The sequence below is a fragment of the Pristiophorus japonicus genome, chromosome 21, assembly GCF_044704955.1.
Source record: "Pristiophorus japonicus isolate sPriJap1 chromosome 21, sPriJap1.hap1, whole genome shotgun sequence".
Taxonomy (NCBI): domain Eukaryota; kingdom Metazoa; phylum Chordata; class Chondrichthyes; family Pristiophoridae; genus Pristiophorus; species Pristiophorus japonicus.
The window spans coordinates 41,402,273-41,423,616 of NC_091997.1; the positions used below are offsets into that span (position 1 = coordinate 41,402,273).

The 21,344-nt window shown below is 44.9% G+C and overlaps 13 non-coding genes across 13 annotated transcripts; all 13 read left to right on the plus strand.

The window, feature by feature from the left end:
• Positions 1-1,426: 1,426 nt before the first annotated feature.
• Positions 1,427-1,498, plus strand: trnac-gca (transfer RNA cysteine (anticodon GCA)). Its single transcript has one exon. It is a non-coding gene; the product is annotated as a tRNA-Cys (tRNA).
• Positions 1,499-2,954: 1,456 nt separating this feature from the next.
• On the plus strand, positions 2,955-3,026 carry trnac-gca (transfer RNA cysteine (anticodon GCA)). Its single transcript has one exon. It is a non-coding gene; the product is annotated as a tRNA-Cys (tRNA).
• Positions 3,027-4,483: 1,457 nt separating this feature from the next.
• On the plus strand, positions 4,484-4,555 carry trnac-gca (transfer RNA cysteine (anticodon GCA)). The gene has a single exon. It is a non-coding gene; the product is annotated as a tRNA-Cys (tRNA).
• Positions 4,556-6,031: 1,476 nt separating this feature from the next.
• trnac-gca (transfer RNA cysteine (anticodon GCA)) lies at positions 6,032-6,103 on the plus strand. The gene has a single exon. It is a non-coding gene; the product is annotated as a tRNA-Cys (tRNA).
• Positions 6,104-7,569: 1,466 nt separating this feature from the next.
• trnac-gca (transfer RNA cysteine (anticodon GCA)) lies at positions 7,570-7,641 on the plus strand. Its single transcript has one exon. It is a non-coding gene; the product is annotated as a tRNA-Cys (tRNA).
• A 1,456-nt stretch (positions 7,642-9,097) lies between these two features.
• Positions 9,098-9,169, plus strand: trnac-gca (transfer RNA cysteine (anticodon GCA)). Its single transcript has one exon. It is a non-coding gene; the product is annotated as a tRNA-Cys (tRNA).
• Positions 9,170-10,626: 1,457 nt separating this feature from the next.
• On the plus strand, positions 10,627-10,698 carry trnac-gca (transfer RNA cysteine (anticodon GCA)). The gene has a single exon. It is a non-coding gene; the product is annotated as a tRNA-Cys (tRNA).
• A 1,467-nt stretch (positions 10,699-12,165) lies between these two features.
• On the plus strand, positions 12,166-12,237 carry trnac-gca (transfer RNA cysteine (anticodon GCA)). The gene has a single exon. It is a non-coding gene; the product is annotated as a tRNA-Cys (tRNA).
• Positions 12,238-13,704: 1,467 nt separating this feature from the next.
• On the plus strand, positions 13,705-13,776 carry trnac-gca (transfer RNA cysteine (anticodon GCA)). The gene has a single exon. It is a non-coding gene; the product is annotated as a tRNA-Cys (tRNA).
• Positions 13,777-15,232: 1,456 nt separating this feature from the next.
• Positions 15,233-15,304, plus strand: trnac-gca (transfer RNA cysteine (anticodon GCA)). Its single transcript has one exon. It is a non-coding gene; the product is annotated as a tRNA-Cys (tRNA).
• A 1,457-nt stretch (positions 15,305-16,761) lies between these two features.
• trnac-gca (transfer RNA cysteine (anticodon GCA)) lies at positions 16,762-16,833 on the plus strand. The gene has a single exon. It is a non-coding gene; the product is annotated as a tRNA-Cys (tRNA).
• Positions 16,834-18,300: 1,467 nt separating this feature from the next.
• On the plus strand, positions 18,301-18,372 carry trnac-gca (transfer RNA cysteine (anticodon GCA)). The gene has a single exon. It is a non-coding gene; the product is annotated as a tRNA-Cys (tRNA).
• Positions 18,373-19,839: 1,467 nt separating this feature from the next.
• On the plus strand, positions 19,840-19,911 carry trnac-gca (transfer RNA cysteine (anticodon GCA)). Its single transcript has one exon. It is a non-coding gene; the product is annotated as a tRNA-Cys (tRNA).
• Positions 19,912-21,344: the final 1,433 nt, after the last annotated feature.

Sequence of the window (21,344 nt, forward strand, 5' to 3'; positions counted from 1 at the left end):
TAAGCACTATTTGCCACAAGTGAATCCTTGTGGTGATGAAGGTCGATTGGAGTTTTGGTGATGGAGGCAGCGAGCAAGTGGTTGCAAACAGCAAGCTCCCACAAACGGCAGTGGGATTAATGAAAACACAATCTGCTTTGCTTGCTGGTTCAGCCCAGGACATCTCAGCTGACCTTCAATTAGTGCCGTGAGATCTTTTATGATCACCTGACAAGGCTGACAAGGCAGGCAAGGCCTCATTTTCACATATCATCTGAAAAATGGCCCCTGCAATAAGGCAGCACTTCCGTCTGTATGAAACTGAAGTCTTAGCCTGGGTTGGGTGCTCACATCTTTAGAGTGGGTGAGCTTGAACCCACAAACTTTTGACTCAGTACTGTGAGTGCTACCACTGAGCCTCAGTGGATGAATAGAGCAAGCAGACTAGGGAAGCATTGTCAGAGCGAAGCAGTGCACCAAGAAAAGTGGGAGATTTATATTGAGTTTGAAAACTTTCCACTGGCAGTGGACGAACCATCTCTTTCTCGCACAGCAGGGTTTTGTCCCCAGACGGGCATTAATCTGAAGCACAGGCCAGCGAGACCATCCCCCATATGTTAATGACCTCGTGCCGGGAATGAGGCTGTGGGCATGGATTGCGGCATTGTGAGGATTGGGTGAATATCTGGCTCGGCTTGAAAGGTGCCCCAATGAAGAAAGGCTGGACCTTGTGCGGAAAGCTCATGGTGATATCTGTTAGTTAATTTGCATTGAAGCTCATGGGACACTTGTTATCTGAGAGGGGCTGGAGCATTTGACTACACCTCAAGAGGTCCCTGGTTTGTATCCATGTTCCCTCTCATGAACTCCTATCCTATCACAATAAATCTAACCTACACATACCTTCCTCTTCACCGTGTCCATAATTATCCTGGATTGATATCGCTTTCAAGGCGAACATTTTGCCCATTTTGCCTGTGTTGTGTGTTTGGCAGAGCTGTGTAATTAATCGCACTCCCCTTCTGTTTCCCTGTTGATGGATCCCTTTCAGGAATTTCCTATTGAAAGTTACTATTGAATCTGCTTCCATCACACGTGCAGGCAGTGGATTCCAGATCACAAGAGCTCAATTTGTCAGCAAATGTTTTGTGATGTCGCCTCTTGTTCTTTTGTCAATCACCTTAAATTTGTGTCCTCTGGTTACTGATCCTTGTGCAACTGCAAACAATTTTATTTCCAATGTGAAAATCATTGATGATTTTGAAGAGCTGAAAATTTACACTGCATAAATGTTTTTGCCATTTTTGAAAGAAGGTCGAGCGACTTTTTAAAGCAACGATTAGCATGACTTCGTAATTCCTTGAATTCAGCCATTTTTTCATTTACCTTGTGGTTTTCTGCACTATGCAACATTGTATGATGAACACAAGCACATCAGCCTGTGCCTGGGGGTATAGCTCAGTGGTAGAGCATTTGACTGCAGATCAAGAGGTCCCTGGTTCAAATCCAGATGCCCCCTCAGAGTCATTCATGTTGCACAACTAATCATTCTGTGCTCCTCAGTGACCATAAGCACTATTTGCCACAAGTGGTGATGAAGGTCGATTGGATTTTTGGTGATGGAGGCAGCGAGCAAGTGGTTGCAAACAGCAAGCTCCCACAAACTGCAGTGGGATTAATGAAAACACAATCTGCTTTGCTTGCTGGTTCAGCCCAGGACATCTCAGCTGACCTTCAATTAGTGCCGTGAGATCTTTTATGATCACCTGACAAGGCAGGCAAGGCCTCATTTTCACATATCATCTGACAAATGGCCCCTGCAATAGGCAGCACTTCCGTCTGTATGAAACTGAAGTCTTAGCCTGGGTTGGGTGCTCACGTCTTTAGAGTGGGTGAGCTTGAACCCACAAACTTTTGACTCAGTACTGTGAGTGCTACCACTGAGCCTCAGTGGATGAATAGAGCAAGCAGAGTAGGGAAGCATTGTCAGAGCGAAGCAGTGCACCAAGAAAAGTGGGAGATTTATATTGAGTTTGAAAACTTTCCACTGGCAGTGGACGAACCATCTCTTTCTCGCACAGCAGGGTTTTGTCCCCAGACGGGCATTAATCTGAAGCACAGGCCAGCGAGACCTTCCCCCATATGTTAATGACCTTGTGCCGGGAATGAGGCTGTGGGCATGGAGTGCGGCATTGTGAGGATTGGGTGAATATCTGGCTCGGCTTGAAAGGTGCCCCAATGAAGAAAGGCTGGACCTTGTGCGGAAAGCTCATGGTGATATCTGTTAGTTAATTTGCATTGAAGCTCATGGGACACTTGTTATCTGAGAGGGGATGGAGCATTTGACTGCACCTCAAGAGGTCCTTGGTTTGTATCCATGTTCCCTCTCATGAACTCCTATCCTATCACAATAAATCTAACCTACACATACCTTCCTCTTCACCGTGTCCATAATTATCCTGGATTGATATCGCTTTCAAGGCGAACATTTTTCCCATTTTGCCTGTGTTGTGTGTTTGGCAGAGCTGTGTAATTAATCGCACTCCCCTTCTGTTTCCCTGTTGATGGATCCCTTTCAGGAATTTCCTATTGAAAGTTACTATTGAATCTGCTTCCATCACACATGCAGGCAGTGGATTCCAGATCACAAGAGCTCAATTTGTCAGCAAATGTTTTGTGATGTCGCCTCTTGTTCTTTTGTCAATCACCTTAAATTTGTGTCCTCTGGTTACTGATCCTTGTGCAACTGCAAACAATTTTATTTCCAATGTGAAAATCATTGATGATTTTGAAGAGCTGAAAATTCACACTGCATAAATGTTTTTGCCATTTTTGAAAGAAAGTCGAGCGACTTTTTAAAGCAACGATTAGCATGACTTTGTAATTCCTTGAATTCGGCCATTTTTTCATTTACCTTGTGGTTTTCTGCACTATGCAACATTGTATGATGAACACAAGCACATTAGCCTGTGCCTGGGGGTATAGCTCAGTGGTAGAGCATTTGACTGCAGATCAAGAGGTCCCTGGTTCAAATCCAGATGCCCCCTCAGAGTCATTCATGTTGCACAACCAATCATTCTGTGCTCCTCAGTGACCATAAGCACTATTCACCACAAGTGGTGATGAAGGTCGATTGGATTTTTGGTGATGGAGGCAGCGAGCAAGTGGTTGCAAACAGCAAGCTCCCACAAACTGCAGTGGGATTAATGAAAACACAATCTGCTTTGCTTGCTGGTTCAGCCCAGGACATCTCAGCTGACCTTCAATTAGTGCCGTGAGATCTTTTATGATCACCTGACAAGGCAGGCAAGGCCTCATTTTCACATATCATCTGACAAATGGCCCCTGCAATAGGCAGCACTTCCGTCTGTATGAAACTGAAGTCTTAGCCTGGGTTGGGTGCTCACGTCTTTAGAGTGGGTGAGCTTGAACCCACAAACTTTTGAGTCAGTACTGTGCGTGCTACCACTGAGCCTCAGTGGATGAATAGAGCAAGCAGACTAGGGAAGCATTGTCAGAGCGAAGCAGTGCACCAAGAAAAGTGGGAGATTTATATTGAGTTTGAAAACTTTCCACTGGCAGTGGACGAACCATCTCTTCCTCGCACAGCAGGGTTTTGTCCCCAGACGGGCATTAATCTGAAGCACAGGCCAGCGAGACCTTCCCCCATATGTTAATGACCTTGTGCCGGGAATGAGGCTGTGGGCATGGAGTGCGGCATTGTGAGGATTGGGTGAATATCTGGCTCGGCTTGAAAGGTGCCCCAATGAAGAAAGGCTGGACCTTGTGCGGAAAGCTCATGGTGATATCTGTTAGTTAATTTGCTTTTGAAGCTCATGGGACATTTGTTATCTGAGAGTGGCTGGAGCATTTGACTGCACCTCAAGAGGTCCCTGGTTTGTATCCATGTTCCCTCTCATGAACTCCTATCCTATCACAGTAAATCTAACCTACACATACCTTCCTCTTCACCGTGTCCATAATTATCCTGGATTGATATCGCTTTCAAGTCGAACATTTTTCCCATTTTGCCTGTGTTGTGTGTTTGGCAGAGCTGTGTAATTAATCGCACTCCCCTTGTGTTTCCCTGTTGATGGATCCCTTTCAGGAATTTTCTATTGAAAGTTACTATTGAATCTGCTTCCATCACACGTGCAGGCAGTGGATTCCAGATCACAAGAGCTCAATTTGTCAGCAAATGTTTTGTGATGTCGCCTCTTGTTCTTTTGTCAATCACCTTAAATTTGTGTCCTCTGGTTACTGATCCTTGTGCAACTGCAAACAATTTTATTTCCAATGTGAAAATCATTGATGATTTTGAAGAGCTGAAAATTCACACTGCATAAATGTTTTTGCCATTTTTGAAAGAAGGTCGAGCGACTTTTTAAAGCAACGATTAGCATGACTTCGTAATTCCTTGAATGCAGCCATTTTTTCATTTCCCTTGTGGTTTTCTGCACTATGCAACATTGTATGATGAACACAAGCACATCAGCCTGTGCCTAGGGGTATAGCTCAGTGGTAGAGCATTTGACTGCAGATCAAGAGGTCCCTGGTTCAAATCCAGATGCCCCCTCAGAGTCATTCATGTTGCACAACTAATCATTCTGTGCTCCTCAGTGACCATAAGCACTATTTGCCACAAGTGAATCCTTGTGGTGATGAAGGTCGATTGGAGTTTTGGTGATGGAGGCAGCGAGCAAGTGGTTGCAAACAGCAAGCTCCCACAAACGGCAGTGGGATTAATGAAAACACAATCTGCTTTGCTTGCTGGTTCAGCCCAGGACATCTCAGCTGACCTTCAATTAGTGCCGTGAGATCTTTTATGATCACCTGACAAGGCTGACAAGGCAGGCAAGGCCTCATTTTCACATATCATCTGAAAAATGGCCCCTGCAATAAGGCAGCACTTCCGTCTGTATGAAACTGAAGTCTTAGCCTGGGTTGGGTGCTCACATCTTTAGAGTGGGTGAGCTTGAACCCACAAACTTTTGACTCAGTACTGTGAGTGCTACCACTGAGCCTCAGTGGATGAATAGAGCAAGCAGACTAGGGAAGCATTGTCAGAGCGAAGCAGTGCACCAAGAAAAGTGGGAGATTTATATTGAGTTTGAAAACTTTCCACTGGCAGTGGACGAACCATCTCTTTCTCGCACAGCAGGGTTTTGTCCCCAGACGGGCATTAATCTGAAGCACAGGCCAGCGAGACCATCCCCCATATGTTAATGACCTCGTGCCGGGAATGAGGCTGTGGGCATGGATTGTGGCATTGTGAGGATTGGGTGAATATCTGGCTCGGCTTGAAAGGTGCCCCAATGAAGAAAGGCTGGACCTTGTGCGGAAAGCTCATGGTGATATCTGTTAGTTAATTTGCATTGAAGCTCATGGGACACTTGTTATCTGAGAGGGGCTGGAGCATTTGACTACACCTCAAGAGGTCCCTGGTTTGTATCCATGTTCCCTCTCATGAACTCCTATCCTATCACAATAAATCTAACCTACACATACCTTCCTCTTCACCGTGTCCATAATTATCCTGGATTGATATCGCTTTCAAGGCGAACATTTTGCCCATTTTGCCTGTGTTGTGTGTTTGGCAGAGCTGTGTAATTAATCGCACTCCCCTTCTGTTTCCCTGTTGATGGATCCCTTTCAGGAATTTCCTATTGAAAGTTACTATTGAATCTGCTTCCATCACACGTGCAGGCAGTGGATTCCAGATCACAAGAGCTCAATTTGTCAGCAAATGTTTTGTGATGTCGCCTCTTGTTCTTTTGTCAATCACCTTAAATTTGTGTCCTCTGGTTACTGATCCTTGTGCAACTGCAAACAATTTTATTTCCAATGTGAAAATCATTGATGATTTTGAAGAGCTGAAAATTTACACTGCATAAATGTTTTTGCCATTTTTGAAAGAAGGTCGAGCGACTTTTTAAAGCAACGATTAGCATGACTTCGTAATTCCTTGAATTCAGCCATTTTTTCATTTACCTTGTGGTTTTCTGCACTATGCAACATTGTATGATGAACACAAGCACATCAGCCTGTGCCTGGGGGTATAGCTCAGTGGTAGAGCATTTGACTGCAGATCAAGAGGTCCCTGGTTCAAATCCAGATGCCCCCTCAGAGTCATTCATGTTGCACAACTAATCATTCTGTGCTCCTCAGTGACCATAAGCACTATTTGCCACAAGTGAATCCTTGTGGTGATGAAGGTCGATTGGAGTTTTGGTGATGGAGGCAGCGAGCAAGTGGTTGCAAACAGCAAGCTCCCACAAACGGCAGTGGGATTAATGAAAACACAATCTGCTTTGCTTGCTGGTTCAGCCCAGGACATCTCAGCTGACCTTCAATTAGTGCCGTGAGATCTTTTATGATCACCTGACAAGGCAGGCAAGGCCTCATTTTCACATATCATCTGAAAAATGGCCCCTGCAATAGGCAGCACTTCCGTCTGCATGAAACTGAAGTCTTAGCCTGGGTTGGGTGCTCACGTCTTTAGAGTGGGTGAGCTTGAACCCACAAACTTTTGACTCAGTACTGTGAGTGCTACCACTGAGCCTCAGTGGATGAATAGAGCAAGCAGAGTAGGGAAGCATTGTCAGAGCGAAGCAGTGCACCAAGAAAAGTGGGAGATTTATATTGAGTTTGAAAACTTTCCACTGGCAGTGGACGAACCATCTCTTTCTCGCACAGCAGGGTTTTTTCCCCAGACGGGCATTAATCTGAAGCACAGGCCAGCGAGACCTTCCCCCATATGTTAATGACCTTGTGCCGGGAATGAGGCTGTGGGCATGGAGTGCGGCATTGTGAGGATTGGGTGAATATCTGGCTCGGCTTGAAAGGTGCCCCAATGAAGAAAGGCTGGACCTTGTGCGGAAAGCTTTTGGTGATATCTGTTAGTTAATTTGCATTGAAGCTCATGGGACACTTGTTATCTGAGAGGGGCTGGAGCATTTGACTGCACCTCAAGAGGTCCTTGGTTTGTAACCATGTTCCCTCTCATGAACTCCTATCCTATCACAATAAATCTAACCTACACATACCTTCCTCTTCACCGTGTCCATAATTATCCTGGATTGATATCGCTTTCAAGGCGAACATTTTTCCCATTTTGCCTGTGTTGTGTGTTTGGCAGAGCTGTGTAATTAATCGCACTCCCCTTCTGTTTCCCTGTTGATGGATCCCTTTCAGGAATTTCCTATTGAAAGTTACTATTGAATCTGCTTCCATCACACATGCAGGCAGTGGATTCCAGATCACAAGAGCTCAATTTGTCAGCAAATGTTTTGTGATGTCGCCTCTTGTTCTTTTGTCAATCACCTTAAATTTGTGTCCTCTGGTTACTGATCCTTGTGCAACTGCAAACAATTTTATTTCCAATGTGAAAATCATTGATGATTTTGAAGAGCTGAAAATTCACACTGCATAAATGTTTTTGCCATTTTTGAAAGAAAGTCGAGCGACTTTTTAAAGCAACGATTAGCATGACTTTGTAATTCCTTGAATTCGGCCATTTTTTCATTTACCTTGTGGTTTTCTGCACTATGCAACATTGTATGATGAACACAAGCACATTAGCCTGTGCCTGGGGGTATGGCTCAGTGGTAGAGCATTTGACTGCAGATCAAGAGGTCCCTGGTTCAAATCCAGATGCCCCCTCAGAGTCATTCATGTTGCACAACCAATCATTCTGTGCTCCTCAGTGACCATAAGCACTATTCACCACAAGTGGTGATGAAGGTCGATTGGATTTTTGGTGATGGAGGCAGCGAGCAAGTGGTTGCAAACAGCAAGCTCCCACAAACTGCAGTGGGATTAATGAAAACACAATCTGCTTTGCTTGCTGGTTCAGCCCAGGACATCTCAGCTGACCTTCAATTAGTGCCGTGAGATCTTTTATGATCACCTGACAAGGCAGGCAAGGCCTCATTTTCACATATCATCTGACAAATGGCCCCTGCAATAGGCAGCACTTCCGTCTGTATGAAACTGAAGTCTTAGCCTGGGTTGGGTGCTCACGTCTTTAGAGTGGGTGAGCTTGAACCCACAAACTTTTGACTCAGTACTGTGAGTGCTACCACTGAGCCTCAGTGGATGAATAGAGCAAGCAGAGTAGGGAAGCATTGTCAGAGCGAAGCAGTGCACCAAGAAAAGTGGGAGATTTATATTGAGTTTGAAAACTTTCCACTGGCAGTGGACGAACCATCTCTTTCTCGCACAGCAGGGTTTTGTCCCCAGACGGGCATTAATCTGAAGCACAGGCCAGCGAGACCTTCCCCCATATGTTAATGACCTTGTGCCGGGAATGAGGCTGTGGGCATGGAGTGCGGCATTGTGAGGATTGGGTGAATATCTGGCTCGGCTTGAAAGGTGCCCCAATGAAGAAAGGCTGGACCTTGTGCGGAAAGCTCATGGTGATATCTGTTAGTTAATTTGCATTGAAGCTCATGGGACACTTGTTATCTGAGAGGGGATGGAGCATTTGACTGCACCTCAAGAGGTCCTTGGTTTGTATCCATGTTCCCTCTCATGAACTCCTATCCTATCACAATAAATCTAACCTACACATACCTTCCTCTTCACCGTGTCCATAATTATCCTGGATTGATATCGCTTTCAAGGCGAACATTTTTCCCATTTTGCCTGTGTTGTGTGTTTGGCAGAGCTGTGTAATTAATCGCACTCCCCTTCTGTTTCCCTGTTGATGGATCCCTTTCAGGAATTTCCTATTGAAAGTTACTATTGAATCTGCTTCCATCACACATGCAGGCAGTGGATTCCAGATCACAAGAGCTCAATTTGTCAGCAAATGTTTTGTGATGTCGCCTCTTGTTCTTTTGTCAATCACCTTAAATTTGTGTCCTCTGGTTACTGATCCTTGTGCAACTGCAAACAATTTTATTTCCAATGTGAAAATCATTGATGATTTTGAAGAGCTGAAAATTCACACTGCATAAATGTTTTTGCCATTTTTGAAAGAAAGTCGAGCGACTTTTTAAAGCAACGATTAGCATGACTTTGTAATTCCTTGAATTCGGCCATTTTTTCATTTACCTTGTGGTTTTCTGCACTATGCAACATTGTATGATGAACACAAGCACATTAGCCTGTGCCTGGGGGTATAGCTCAGTGGTAGAGCATTTGACTGCAGATCAAGAGGTCCCTGGTTCAAATCCAGATGCCCCCTCAGAGTCATTCATGTTGCACAACCAATCATTCTGTGCTCCTCAGTGACCATAAGCACTATTCACCACAAGTGGTGATGAAGGTCGATTGGATTTTTGGTGATGGAGGCAGCGAGCAAGTGGTTGCAAACAGCAAGCTCCCACAAACTGCAGTGGGATTAATGAAAACACAATCTGCTTTGCTTGCTGGTTCAGCCCAGGACATCTCAGCTGACCTTCAATTAGTGCCGTGAGATCTTTTATGATCACCTGACAAGGCAGGCAAGGCCTCATTTTCACATATCATCTGACAAATGGCCCCTGCAATAGGCAGCACTTCCGTCTGTATGAAACTGAAGTCTTAGCCTGGGTTGGGTGCTCACGTCTTTAGAGTGGGTGAGCTTGAACCCACAAACTTTTGAGTCAGTACTGTGCGTGCTACCACTGAGCCTCAGTGGATGAATAGAGCAAGCAGACTAGGGAAGCATTGTCAGAGCGAAGCAGTGCACCAAGAAAAGTGGGAGATTTATATTGAGTTTGAAAACTTTCCACTGGCAGTGGACGAACCATCTCTTCCTCGCACAGCAGGGTTTTGTCCCCAGACGGGCATTAATCTGAAGCACAGGCCAGCGAGACCTTCCCCCATATGTTAATGACCTTGTGCCGGGAATGAGGCTGTGGGCATGGAGTGCGGCATTGTGAGGATTGGGTGAATATCTGGCTCGGCTTGAAAGGTGCCCCAATGAAGAAAGGCTGGACCTTGTGCGGAAAGCTCATGGTGATATCTGTTAGTTAATTTGCTTTTGAAGCTCATGGGACATTTGTTATCTGAGAGTGGCTGGAGCATTTGACTGCACCTCAAGAGGTCCCTGGTTTGTATCCATGTTCCCTCTCATGAACTCCTATCCTATCACAGTAAATCTAACCTACACATACCTTCCTCTTCACCGTGTCCATAATTATCCTGGATTGATATCGCTTTCAAGTCGAACATTTTTCCCATTTTGCCTGTGTTGTGTGTTTGGCAGAGCTGTGTAATTAATCGCACTCCCCTTGTGTTTCCCTGTTGATGGATCCCTTTCAGGAATTTTCTATTGAAAGTTACTATTGAATCTGCTTCCATCACACGTGCAGGCAGTGGATTCCAGATCACAAGAGCTCAATTTGTCAGCAAATGTTTTGTGATGTCGCCTCTTGTTCTTTTGTCAATCACCTTAAATTTGTGTCCTCTGGTTACTGATCCTTGTGCAACTGCAAACAATTTTATTTCCAATGTGAAAATCATTGATGATTTTGAAGAGCTGAAAATTCACACTGCATAAATGTTTTTGCCATTTTTGAAAGAAGGTCGAGCGACTTTTTAAAGCAACGATTAGCATGACTTCGTAATTCCTTGAATGCAGCCATTTTTTCATTTCCCTTGTGGTTTTCTGCACTATGCAACATTGTATGATGAACACAAGCACATTAGCCTGTGCCTGGGGGTATAGCTCAGTGGTAGAGCATTTGACTGCAGATCAAGAGGTCCCTGGTTCAAATCCAGATTCCCCCTCAGAGTCATTTATGTTGCACAACTAATCATTCTGTGCTCCTCAGTGACCATAAGCACTATTTGCCACAAGTGAATCCTTGTGGTGATGAAGGTCAGTTGGAGTTTTGTTGATGGAGGCAGCGAGCAAGTGGTTGCAAACAGCAAGCTCCCACAAACTGCAGTGGGATTAATGAAAACACAATCTGCTTTGCTTGCTGGTTCAGCCCAGGGCATCTCAGCTGACCTTCAATTAGTGCCGTGAGATCTTTTATGATCACCTGACAAGGCAGGCAAGGCCTCATTTTCACATATCATCTGAAAAATGGCCCCTGCAATAAGGCAGCACTTCCGTCTGTATGAAACTGAAGTCTTAGCCTGGGTTGGGTGCTCACGCCTTTAGAGTGGGTGAGCTTGAACCCACAAACTTTTGAGTCAGTACTGTGCGTGCTACCACTGAGCCTCAGTGGATGAATAGAGCAAGCAGACTAGGGAAGCATTGTCAGAGCGAAGCAGTGCACCAAGAAAAGTGGGAGATTTATATTGAGTTTGAAAACTTTCCACTGGCAGTGGACGAACCATCTCTTTCTCGCACAGCAGGGTTTTGTCCCCAGACGGGCATTAATCTGAAGCACAGGCCAGCGAGACCATCCCCCATCTGTTAATGACCTCGTGCCGGGAATGAGGCTGTGGGCATGGATTGCGGCATTGTGAGGATTGGGTGAATATCTGGCTCGGCTTGAAAGGTGCCCCAATGAAGAAAGGCTGGACCTTGTGCGGAAAGCTCATGGTGATATCTGTTAGTTAATTTGCATTGAAGCTCATGGGACACTTGTTATCTGAGAGGGGCTGGAGCATTTGACTACACCTCAAGAGGTCCCTGGTTTGTATCCATGTTCCCTCTCATGAACTCCTATCCTATCACAATAAATCTAACCTACACATACCTTCCTCTTCACCGTGTCCATAATTATCCTGGATTGATATCGCTTTCAAGGCGAACATTTTGCCCATTTTGCCTGTGTTGTGTGTTTGGCAGAGCTGTGTAATTAATCGCACTCCCCTTCTGTTTCCCTGTTGATGGATCCCTTTCAGGAATTTCCTATTGAAAGTTACTATTGAATCTGCTTCCATCACACGTGCAGGCAGTGGATTCCAGATCACAAGAGCTCAATTTGTCAGCAAATGTTTTGTGATGTCGCCTCTTGTTCTTTTGTCAATCACCTTAAATTTGTGTCCTCTGGTTACTGATCCTTGTGCAACTGCAAACAATTTTATTTCCAATGTGAAAATCATTGATGATTTTGAAGAGCTGAAAATTTACACTGCATAAATGTTTTTGCCATTTTTGAAAGAAGGTCGAGCGACCTTTTAAAGCAACGATTAGCATGACTTCGTAATTCCTTGAATTCAGCCATTTTTTCATTTACCTTGTGGTTTTCTGCACTATGCAACATTGTATGATGAACACAAGCACATCAGCCTGTGCCTGGGGGTATAGCTCAGTGGTAGAGCATTTGACTGCAGATCAAGAGGTCCCTGGTTCAAATCCAGATGCCCCCTCAGAGTCATTCATGTTGCACAACTAATCATTCTGTGCTCCTCAGTGACCATAAGCACTATTTGCCACAAGTGAATCCTTTTGGTGATGAAGGTCGATTGGAGTTTTGGTGATGGAGGCAGCGAGCAAGTGGTTGCAAACAGCAAGCTCCCACAAACGGCAGTGGGATTAATGAAAACACAATCTGCTTTGCTTGCTGGTTCAGCCCAGGACATCTCAGCTGACCTTCAATTAGTGCCGTGAGATCTTTTATGATCACCTGACAAGGCAGGCAAGGCCTCATTTTCACATATCATCTGAAAAATGGCCCCTGCAATAAGGCAGCACTTCCGTCTGTATGAAACTGAAGTCTTAGCCTGGGTTGGGTGCTCACATCTTTAGAGTGGGTGAGCTTGAACCCACAAACTTTTGACTCAGTACTGTGAGTGCTACCACTGAGCCTCAGTGGATGAATAGAGCAAGCAGACTAGGGAAGCATTGTCAGAGCGAAGCAGTGCACCAAGAAAAGTGGGAGATTTATATTGAGTTTGAAAACTTTCCACTGGCAGTGGACGAACCATCTCTTTCTCGCACAGCAGGGTTTTGTCCCCAGACGGGCATTAATCTGAAGCACAGGCCAGCGAGACCATCCCCCATATGTTAATGACCTCGTGCCGGGAATGAGGCTGTGGGCATGGATTGCGGCATTGTGAGGATTGGGTGAATATCTGGCTCGGCATGAAAGGTGCCCCAATGAAGAAAGGCTGGACCTTGTGCGGAAAGCTCATGGTGATATCTGTTAGTTAATTTGCATTGAAGCTCATGGGACACTTGTTATCTGAGAGGGGCTGGAGCATTTGACTACACCTCAAGAGGTCCCTGGTTTGTATCCATGTTCCCTCTCATGAACTCCTATCCTATCACAATAAATCTAACCTACACATACCTTCCTCTTCACCGTGTCCATAATTATCCTGGATTGATATCGCTTTCAAGGCGAACATTTTTCCCATTTTGCCTGTGTTGTGTGTTTGGCAGAGCTGTGTAATTAATCGCACTCCCCTTCTGTTTCCCTGTTGATGGATCCCTTTCAGGAATTTCCTATTGAAAGTTACTATTGAATCTGCTTCCATCACACATGCAGGCAGTGGATTCCAGATCACAAGAGCTCAATTTGTCAGCAAATGTTTTGTGATGTCGCCTCTTGTTCTTTTGTCAATCACCTTAAATTTGTGTCCTCTGGTTACTGATCCTTGTGCAACTGCAAACAATTTTATTTCCAATGTGAAAATCATTGATGATTTTGAAGAGCTGAAAATTCACACTGCATAAATGTTTTTGCCATTTTTGAAAGAAAGTCGAGCGACTTTTTAAAGCAACGATTAGCATGACTTTGTAATTCCTTGAATTCGGCCATTTTTTCATTTACCTTGTGGTTTTCTGCACTATGCAACATTGTATGATGAACACAAGCACATTAGCCTGTGCCTGGGGGTATGGCTCAGTGGTAGAGCATTTGACTGCAGATCAAGAGGTCCCTGGTTCAAATCCAGATGCCCCCTCAGAGTCATTCATGTTGCACAACCAATCATTCTGTGCTCCTCAGTGACCATAAGCACTATTCACCACAAGTGGTGATGAAGGTCGATTGGATTTTTGGTGATGGAGGCAGCGAGCAAGTGGTTGCAAACAGCAAGCTCCCACAAACTGCAGTGGGATTAATGAAAACACAATCTGCTTTGCTTGCTGGTTCAGCCCAGGACATCTCAGCTGACCTTCAATTAGTGCCGTGAGATCTTTTATGATCACCTGACAAGGCAGGCAAGGCCTCATTTTCACATATCATCTGACAAATGGCCCCTGCAATAGGCAGCACTTCCGTCTGTATGAAACTGAAGTCTTAGCCTGGGTTGGGTGCTCACGTCTTTAGAGTGGGTGAGCTTGAACCCACAAACTTTTGACTCAGTACTGTGAGTGCTACCACTGAGCCTCAGTGGATGAATAGAGCAAGCAGAGTAGGGAAGCATTGTCAGAGCGAAGCAGTGCACCAAGAAAAGTGGGAGATTTATATTGAGTTTGAAAACTTTCCACTGGCAGTGGACGAACCATCTCTTTCTCGCACAGCAGGGTTTTGTCCCCAGACGGGCATTAATCTGAAGCACAGGCCAGCGAGACCTTCCCCCATATGTTAATGACCTTGTGCCGGGAATGAGGCTGTGGGCATGGAGTGCGGCATTGTGAGGATTGGGTGAATATCTGGCTCGGCTTGAAAGGTGCCCCAATGAAGAAAGGCTGGACCTTGTGCGGAAAGCTCATGGTGATATCTGTTAGTTAATTTGCATTGAAGCTCATGGGACACTTGTTATCTGAGAGGGGATGGAGCATTTGACTGCACCTCAAGAGGTCCTTGGTTTGTATCCATGTTCCCTCTCATGAACTCCTATCCTATCACAATAAATCTAACCTACACATACCTTCCTCTTCACCGTGTCCATAATTATCCTGGATTGATATCGCTTTCAAGGCGAACATTTTTCCCATTTTGCCTGTGTTGTGTGTTTGGCAGAGCTGTGTAATTAATCGCACTCCCCTTCTGTTTCCCTGTTGATGGATCCCTTTCAGGAATTTCCTATTGAAAGTTACTATTGAATCTGCTTCCATCACACATGCAGGCAGTGGATTCCAGATCACAAGAGCTCAATTTGTCAGCAAATGTTTTGTGATGTCGCCTCTTGTTCTTTTGTCAATCACCTTAAATTTGTGTCCTCTGGTTACTGATCCTTGTGCAACTGCAAACAATTTTATTTCCAATGTGAAAATCATTGATGATTTTGAAGAGCTGAAAATTCACACTGCATAAATGTTTTTGCCATTTTTGAAAGAAAGTCGAGCGACTTTTTAAAGCAACGATTAGCATGACTTTGTAATTCCTTGAATTCGGCCATTTTTTCATTTACCTTGTGGTTTTCTGCACTATGCAACATTGTATGATGAACACAAGCACATTAGCCTGTGCCTGGGGGTATAGCTCAGTGGTAGAGCATTTGACTGCAGATCAAGAGGTCCCTGGTTCAAATCCAGATGCCCCCTCAGAGTCATTCATGTTGCACAACCAATCATTCTGTGCTCCTCAGTGACCATAAGCACTATTCACCACAAGTGGTGATGAAGGTCGATTGGATTTTTGGTGATGGAGGCAGCGAGCAAGTGGTTGCAAACAGCAAGCTCCCACAAACTGCAGTGGGATTAATGAAAACACAATCTGCTTTGCTTGCTGGTTCAGCCCAGGACATCTCAGCTGACCTTCAATTAGTGCCGTGAGATCTTTTATGATCACCTGACAAGGCAGGCAAGGCCTCATTTTCACATATCATCTGACAAATGGCCCCTGCAATAGGCAGCACTTCCGTCTGTATGAAACTGAAGTCTTAGCCTGGGTTGGGTGCTCACGTCTTTAGAGTGGGTGAGCTTGAACCCACAAACTTTTGAGTCAGTACTGTGCGTGCTACCACTGAGCCTCAGTGGATGAATAGAGCAAGCAGACTAGGGAAGCATTGTCAGAGCGAAGCAGTGCACCAAGAAAAGTGGGAGATTTATATTGAGTTTGAAAACTTTCCACTGGCAGTGGACGAACCATCTCTTCCTCGCACAGCAGGGTTTTGTCCCCAGACGGGCATTAATCTGAAGCACAGGCCAGCGAGACCTTCCCCCATATGTTAATGACCTTGTGCCGGGAATGAGGCTGTGGGCATGGAGTGCGGCATTGTGAGGATTGGGTGAATATCTGGCTCGGCTTGAAAGGTGCCCCAATGAAGAAAGGCTGGACCTTGTGCGGAAAGCTCATGGTGATATCTGTTAGTTAATTTGCTTTTGAAGCTCATGGGACATTTGTTATCTGAGAGTGGCTGGAGCATTTGACTGCACCTCAAGAGGTCCCTGGTTTGTATCCATGTTCCCTCTCATGAACTCCTATCCTATCACAGTAAATCTAACCTACACATACCTTCCTCTTCACCGTGTCCATAATTATCCTGGATTGATATCGCTTTCAAGTCGAACATTTTTCCCATTTTGCCTGTGTTGTGTGTTTGGCAGAGCTGTGTAATTAATCGCACTCCCCTTGTGTTTCCCTGTTGATGGATCCCTTTCAGGAATTTTCTATTGAAAGTTACTATTGAATCTGCTTCCATCACACGTGCAGGCAGTGGATTCCAGATCACAAGAGCTCAATTTGTCAGCAAATGTTTTGTGATGTCGCCTCTTGTTCTTTTGTCAATCACCTTAAATTTGTGTCCTCTGGTTACTGATCCTTGTGCAACTGCAAACAATTTTATTTCCAATGTGAAAATCATTGATGATTTTGAAGAGCTGAAAATTCACACTGCATAAATGTTTTTGCCATTTTTGAAAGAAGGTCGAGCGACTTTTTAAAGCAACGATTAGCATGACTTCGTAATTCCTTGAATGCAGCCATTTTTTCATTTCCCTTGTGGTTTTCTGCACTATGCAACATTGTATGATGAACACAAGCACATTAGCCTGTGCCTGGGGGTATAGCTCAGTGGTAGAGCATTTGACTGCAGATCAAGAGGTCCCTGGTTCAAATCCAGATTCCCCCTCAGAGTCATTTATGTTGCACAACTAATCATTCTGTGCTCCTCAGTGACCATAAGCACTATTTGCCACAAGTGAATCCTTGTGGTGATGAAGGTCAGTTGGAGTTTTGTTGATGGAGGCAGCGAGCAAGTGGTTGCAAACAGCAAGCTCCCACAAACTGCAGTGGGATTAATGAAAACACAATCTGCTTTGCTTGCTGGTTCAGCCCAGGGCATCTCAGCTGACCTTCAATTAGTGCCGTGAGATCTTTTATGATCACCTGACAAGGCAGGCAAGGCCTCATTTTCACATATCATCTGAAAAATGGCCCCTGCAATAAGGCAGCACTTCCGTCTGTATGAAACTGAAGTCTTAGCCTGGGTTGGGTGCTCACGCCTTTAGAGTGGGTGAGCTTGAACCCACAAACTTTTGAGTCAGTACTGTGCGTGCTACCACTGAGCCTCAGTGGATGAATAGAGCAAGCAGACTAGGGAAGCATTGTCAGAGCGAAGCAGTGCACCAAGAAAAGTGGGAGATTTATATTGAGTTTGAAAACTTTCCACTGGCAGTGGACGAACCATCTCTTTCTCGCACAGCAGGGTTTTGTCCCCAGACGGGCATTAATCTGAAGCACAGGCCAGCGAGACCATCCCCCATCTGTTAATGACCTCGTGCCGGGAATGAGGCTGTGGGCATGGATTGCGGCATTGTGAGGATTGGGTGAATATCTGGCTCGGCTTGAAAGGTGCCCCAATGAAGAAAGGCTGGACCTTGTGCGGAAAGCTCATGGTGATATCTGTTAGTTAATTTGCATTGAAGCTCATGGGACACTTGTTATCTGAGAGGGGCTGGAGCATTTGACTACACCTCAAGAGGTCCCTGGTTTGTATCCATGTTCCCTCTCATGAACTCCTATCCTATCACAATAAATCTAACCTACACATACCTTCCTCTTCACCGTGTCCATAATTATCCTGGATTGATATCGCTTTCAAGGCGAACATTTTGCCCATTTTGCCTGTGTTGTGTGTTTGGCAGAGCTGTGTAATTAATCGCACTCCCCTTCTGTTTCCCTGTTGATGGATCCCTTTCAGGAATTTCCTATTGAAAGTTACTATTGAATCTGCTTCCATCACACGTGCAGGCAGTGGATTCCAGATCACAAGAGCTCAATTTGTCAGCAAATGTTTTGTGATGTCGCCTCTTGTTCTTTTGTCAATCACCTTAAATTTGTGTCCTCTGGTTACTGATCCTTGTGCAACTGCAAACAATTTTATTTCCAATGTGAAAATCATTGATGATTTTGAAGAGCTGAAAATTTACACTGCATAAATGTTTTTGCCATTTTTGAAAGAAGGTCGAGCGACCTTTTAAAGCAACGATTAGCATGACTTCGTAATTCCTTGAATTCAGCCATTTTTTCATTTACCTTGTGGTTTTCTGCACTATGCAACATTGTATGATGAACACAAGCACATCAGCCTGTGCCTGGGGGTATAGCTCAGTGGTAGAGCATTTGACTGCAGATCAAGAGGTCCCTGGTTCAAATCCAGATGCCCCCTCAGAGTCATTCATGTTGCACAACTAATCATTCTGTGCTCCTCAGTGACCATAAGCACTATTTGCCACAAGTGAATCCTTTTGGTGATGAAGGTCGATTGGAGTTTTGGTGATGGAGGCAGCGAGCAAGTGGTTGCAAACAGCAAGCTCCCACAAACGGCAGTGGGATTAATGAAAACACAATCTGCTTTGCTTGCTGGTTCAGCCCAGGACATCTCAGCTGACCTTCAATTAGTGCCGTGAGATCTTTTATGATCACCTGACAAGGCAGGCAAGGCCTCATTTTCACATATCATCTGAAAAATGGCCCCTGCAATAAGGCAGCACTTCCGTCTGTATGAAACTGAAGTCTTAGCCTGGGTTGGGTGCTCACATCTTTAGAGTGGGTGAGCTTGAACCCACAAACTTTTGACTCAGTACTGTGAGTGCTACCACTGAGCCTCAGTGGATGAATAGAGCAAGCAGACTAGGGAAGCATTGTCAGAGCGAAGCAGTGCACCAAGAAAAGTGGGAGATTTATATTGAGTTTGAAAACTTTCCACTGGCAGTGGACGAACCATCTCTTTCTCGCACAGCAGGGTTTTGTCCCCAGACGGGCATTAATCTGAAGCACAGGCCAGCGAGACCATCCCCCATATGTTAATGACCTCGTGCCGGGAATGAGGCTGTGGGCATGGATTGCGGCATTGTGAGGATTGGGTGAATATCTGGCTCGGCATGAAAGGTGCCCCAATGAAGAAAGGCTGGACCTTGTGCGGAAAGCTCATGGTGATATCTGTTAGTTAATTTGCATTGAAGCTCATGGGACACTTGTTATCTGAGAGGGGCTGGAGCATTTGACTACACCTCAAGAGGTCCCTGGTTTGTATCCATGTTCCCTCTCATGAACTCCTATCCTATCACAATAAATCTAACCTACACATACCTTCCTCTTCACCGTGTCCATAATTATCCTGGATTGATATCGCTTTCAAGGCGAACATTTTGCCCATTTTGCCTGTGTTGTGTGTTTGGCAGAGCTGTGTAATTAATCGCACTCCCCTTCTGTTTCCCTGTTGATGGATCCCTTTCAGGAATTTCCTATTGAAAGTTACTATTGAATCTGCTTCCATCACACGTGCAGGCAGTGGATTCCAGATCACAAGAGCTCAATTTGTCAGCAAATGTTTTGTGATGTCGCCTCTTGTTCTTTTGTCAATCACCTTAAATTTGTGTCCTCTGGTTACTGATCCTTGTGCAACTGCAAACAATTTTATTTCCAATGTGAAAATCATTGATGATTTTGAAGAGCTGAAAATTTACACTGCATAAATGTTTTTGCCATTTTTGAAAGAAGGTCGAGCGACTTTTTAAAGCAACGATTAGCATGACTTCGTAATTCCTTGAATTCAGCCATTTTTTCATTTACCTTGTGGTTTTCTGCACTATGCAACATTGTATGATGAACACAAGCACATCAGCCTGTGCCTGGGGGTATAGCTCAGTGGTAGAGCATTTGACTGCAGATCAAGAGGTCCCTGGTTCAAATCCAGATGCCCCCTCAGAGTCATTCATGTTGCACAACTAATCATTCTGTGCTCCTCAGTGACCATAAGCACTATTTGCCACAAGTGAATCCTTTTGGTGATGAAGGTCGATTGGAGTTTTGGTGATGGAGGCAGCGAGCAAGTGGTTGCAAACAGCAAGCTCCCACAAACGGCAGTGGGATTAATGAAAACACAATCTGCTTTGCTTGCTGGTTCAGCCCAGGACATCTCAGCTGACCTTCAATTAGTGCCGTGAGATCTTTTATGATCACCTGACAAGGCTGACAAGGCAGGCAAGGCCTCATTTTCACATATCATCTGAAAAATGGCCCCTGCAATAAGGCAGCACTTCCGTCTGTATGAAACTGAAGTCTTAGCCTGGGTTGGGTGCTCACATCTTTAGAGTGGGTGAGCTTGAACCCACAAACTTTTGACTCAGTACTGTGAGTGCTACCACTGAGCCTCAGTGGATGAATAGAGCAAGCAGACTAGGGAAGCATTGTCAGAGCGAAGCAGTGCACCAAGAAAAGTGGGAGATTTATATTGAGTTTGAAAACTTTCCACTGGCAGTGGACGAACCATCTCTTTCTCGCACAGCAGGGTTTTGTCCCCAGACGGGCATTAATCTGAAGCACAGGCCAGCGAGACCATCCCCCATATGTTAATGACCTCGTGCCGGGAATGAGGCTGTGGGCATGGATTGCGGCATTGTGAGGATTGGGTGAATATCTGGCTCGGCTTGAAAGGTGCCCCAATGAAGAAAGGCTGGACCTTGTGCGGAAAGCTCATGGTGATATCTGTTAGTTAATTTGCATTGAAGCTCATGGGACACTTGTTATCTGAGAGGGGCTGGAGCATTTGACTACACCTCAAGAGGTCCCTGGTTTGTATCCATGTTCCCTCTCATGAACTCCTATCCTATCACAATAAATCTAACCTACACATACCTTCCTCTTCACCGTGTCCATAATTATCCTGGATTGATATCGCTTTCAAGGCGAACATTTTGCCCATTTTGCCTGTGTTGTGTGTTTGGCAGAGCTGTGTAATTAATCGCACTCCCCTTCTGTTTCCCTGTTGATGGATCCCTTTCAGGAATTTCCTATTGAAAGTTACTATTGAATCTGCTTCCATCACACGTGCAGGCAGTGGATTCCAGATCACAAGAGCTCAATTTGTCAGCAAATGTTTTGTGATGTCGCCTCTTGTTCTTTTGTCAATCACCTTAAATTTGTGTCCTCTGGTTACTGATCCTTGTGCAACTGCAAACAATTTTATTTCCAATGTGAAAATCATTGATGATTTTGAAGAGCTGAAAATTTACACTGCATAAATGTTTTTGCCATTTTTGAAAGAAGGTCGAGCGACTTTTTAAAGCAACGATTAGCATGACTTCGTAATTCCTTGAATTCAGCCATTTTTTCATTTACCTTGTGGTTTTCTGCACT